Here is a 3,972-nt window from a genome sequence, read left to right as displayed (position 1 = left end):
TCCTCAGGCTGGACTCTGCGTGTTAAAAAGGTTGTTCACCCAAGAATGTGATGCGTCGTCTTGACTAGATCCATCTCCAGGTGCGGCAACTGAAGCGGGTGGTGTCTGAAATCCCTATAACACACGCACATGAAATAGTAACCACTCAATTTTTCATTTAAACACATAATGCATCTATGAACATGTCACACACGCATATGTGTACATACCATAGTGAATTGTGACGGAGGCGGAGGTGGAGACGACAACATTGGCATCGGCAGTGCAAAGTCCGGAGGCGGCATCCCATATGTCAGCATCGGGACGCCCGCTTGTTGTGCCAGTTGCTAAAAATTATATACAAGCCATTGTTGAGAAAATAAGGTACACATCATGTGTTTTGCAAAATAAGGTACAAAATGTTACTTCAACTTACCGAGAGAAGAGCTTGATTATGGGCCTGGAGGTTTGCATAATACTCGTCCTTCTTCTTCTGGTACTCAGCTTGTTGTCCCTGGTACTCTAATTGTTCCCTCAAAACTGATTGATGATAATCTGCCTATTGACGCAACACTGCAAGCTCTATCTCTTGGGTGGATGATCGTGAACGGGACGACTGGAAGACGAGGATGTGGACTGTCGTCCACAGCGTCTCAGCTCCCTAGAATCAATCGTAGAATCAAAAATACCCAACCTATAAGAGTGAACCATCCACTTAGTATAGTAAATCCTAGACTCAGTTGAATCGCAAGCATATGAGGATAATTTTGAAATCCAAATCAAATAATCCCACCGTCCATGGGCTTGTCCTCATACGCTAGCATATGCTTCCTGAGGGTCGATTGGCTGGCTCCTCCAATCGTACTCCTGTCCATGGCGTTGAACCATCTCCTACCCATACGAAGCCTGGAGGCAAACAATACCAAATATAAGTGCATCACCAAATTGATGGACAAACACATAATAGAGTACAAAAACTCACTAGACGGTCGGTGGTCGTCTGAGTGCATAAAACATCAGGATTATGAGGATCAGAACCCCTATGCCCTTGCATATACACCTCCACATCCGTGGGCGTACGAGCGGATTTGACTTCCTATACATACAAGTTAGAATGACACATTTCTATGTAATTCGAAGTTATAACATACTTTGATATACCATTCGCTTAACCAAGCGCACATGTCCATCGCCGCTGTAGTTGTGCAACGACTCAGTCCCATAGTTTCCCCTGTTCCTTTCGGAAATGGCACGAAACTCAGGGGAAGCCCACCATCTGCACAAGGCCCGATAACCCTCTGATCGGGTGGCCATCCACGGCACCGACACCTACATGAATTTTTTTCAATAAAGCAAATACATGGATTCGTGTGATATGAGATGCAACAACTTGTTTACCTCAAGGTATTGCTCCTCCGTAAGGTAAATTGATGACCACTCTGCCTTGGTATTTGGCATCGGTCGATCATCAGCACTTGCTCTGTACCATGCCTTTATAGCCTGAATTCGTGCATAGTACATTGCATCTGCAACGACATCGTTCGCGTTATACTCAAACACGTAACGAGCGTTCATATCATTTGATCCATCATCCAACAACTTGTACCGTTTCTGCAAAAAATTAGTGTAATCATAAAAGCAACCATATATGGGATAACTAAATTAGTAAAACAATTCATACCTAGAATGCATCCCAAACTAGTGCCTGTGTGTTGCCAAACGTTCTACAGACACCATAGCGATAATGCTCCCAAGTGGTGGCGGGGACAGACTCGCCACTAGGCAAAGTCATAAGACCAAGGTAGTGCAGACGAACAAGATTACCAAGGACCATCACTACACGACGGTTCACTTATAGTGACCTACGGCTGGTTGCTAAAACGGCCTTCAGCGACCTACGATTGGTCGCTAAAAACTTTTAGCGACCCATAAGGATGGTCGCTGTAAGTGTCGTCGATAAAGGCTTTAGCGACCGACATCTTTTTAGCGACCGATCGTCCGTTGCTAATATTGTATATTTAGCGACCAACCGTGGGTTGTTGTACTATAGATTTAGCAACCAATCGTGAGTCGTTATACTATACATTTAGCAACCAACAGAAAGTTGCCCCTAGTTATAGTCGTTAATAATGATAATATACCATTAATTAGCATTCAACAACTGTTATATATAATCACATAGATATACAAATTTAATTAGTATTGCACAATGATAGATCCACATCACATAAACCATCAACAAGCACCACAACAAAATCATTCACAAAACCTACACATGTTATTATGTTTTGCACATATTTGCAAACACTTTACAAAATCATTCACAAAAGTCCTAACGCTTCAAGTGATTCGCAAAATCCTTCACAAAAGCACTCCAACTTCTTGTGTATCCTCTTGTTTTAAGGCACAAGCTTGTAGTGGTTGCAATGTCGCCACTTACTTGATGCTAACAAGACATTTCCTTCACCAAAGCCATCTTCAACACTTCGCCCATAAAAAAGATCAATTCTCTTTTTCAATTATCTGTCTGCAAGACAAGTGATAATTGCAATAAGTAACATGATATGTTAACCAGAAGGTATGCTAGCACCAGAAACGACCAAAGAAGATGGTATGCTAGGAAAGATATTATAAAGAAGACATTCGCCCGGCTCAGGAAGGAATCGATCCCCTAGTTTTCAATCAAAATCACTTACTCGAGTAGTCGCTGATGGCGACGACGACATATAAGTTCTAGTTTACAATGAACAATTTAAAATTAAGCAACAATGATAATATATTCTGTAGCAAATAAATATAAATAAGAATGTTGAGAGATACGTTAACAACATAAGATGAATTTACCTTTGCTAATGTTAATGACATAAGTGGTACTAAAAATCTGAAACAACAAGTAATTTTTACTTGTATTTAAAAAATCTTCAATGCATCAGCAATGAGATTACCGACATATTCATCATTGCCAGATGATATTGACGCAACAACTGAAAATGAAATTCAGAATTACTATGGCGACCACTGAGTAATCTGATGATGCAGATCATGCATACACAAACATGACATGTCATACCTCAAAGTAATGTTTTTTTAGAAGTAACCAAAAAAGATGGCTTGTATTTTTCCATCATTTGAGCATATGCAGGGGTGCAGTCTTACTTTTCTAACCTAACCAAGCTAAAGCTCCTTTCTCTACAAATGTATAAAATATCATATGGCGCATGACTTGAGCTTTAGATGTGTATAACCAATTTAGAACTTATCTGTAGGAGTAGCTGATTGGTTGTTCTTTTTCCTTGCTTTTCTTATTTCTTTTTGCATTTTTACACACACAAACACTTATTTTCCAGAACGTAAAGATTACCTTTTATGTCCTCCTTTGTACTCACAGGGATACATTTACTCTTCAAGATCTTAATTAGCTCATGAACGACTTTGTCAATACCCCTTCTCAATGCAACTGGGTTAGCACCAATGGCAATTGCCAACAACCAAAGATTGATGATTTCCCGAGCCAAAACAATTGTCGTTGTAGTTCCATCACCAACAGCGTTATTTGTCTTGGATGCTATCTAGCTAAAACATGTCCAGTAAACAAGCAGCAGTGGTATTAATTGATTTAAGGGATCAAGAAATGTAGCACCTTACTTCTTGAAGTAGCGTGGCACCTGCATGCTCAAGTGCATTTGGGAGCTCTATAGCCTTGGCAATTGTGACACCATCATTAATTACTTTAGGTACATCATCTTGGTCAATAACAACATTCCTCCCTGCAATGAACATTTGAGCTTTCAACAATCAATAGAGTACAAGACACACAGAGTATCTGTATAGTAAGAACAAAATTCTACTAGTCAATAAACTAGTCCGTAAACCAAAATTAGGCAAACAAGACGCAAAATCAGACTATGAGCTACTAGTCACACATCAAGCTTCAATCGAGACAATGGAAGGGAGCGGTCCATGCCGACAAAAGCAGATGGCCTTGTGCCTCCT

At 40.4% G+C, this 3,972-nt stretch overlaps 1 long non-coding RNA gene across 1 annotated transcript; it reads right to left on the bottom strand.

The window, feature by feature from the left end:
• Positions 1-2,160: 2,160 nt before the first annotated feature.
• On the bottom strand, positions 2,161-3,751 carry LOC111590139 (uncharacterized). The gene is made up of 3 exons (XR_002749221.2): positions 3,625-3,751; positions 3,341-3,548; positions 2,161-2,506 (listed from the first exon to the last, which is right to left on the bottom strand). It is a non-coding gene; the product is annotated as an uncharacterized lncRNA (long non-coding RNA).
• Positions 3,752-3,972: the final 221 nt, after the last annotated feature.

This window comes from Zea mays, chromosome 9 (assembly GCF_902167145.1).
Source record: "Zea mays cultivar B73 chromosome 9, Zm-B73-REFERENCE-NAM-5.0, whole genome shotgun sequence".
Classification (NCBI taxonomy): Eukaryota; Viridiplantae; Streptophyta; class Magnoliopsida; order Poales; family Poaceae; genus Zea; species Zea mays.
This window is presented reverse-complemented; position numbering and strand designations above follow the sequence as displayed.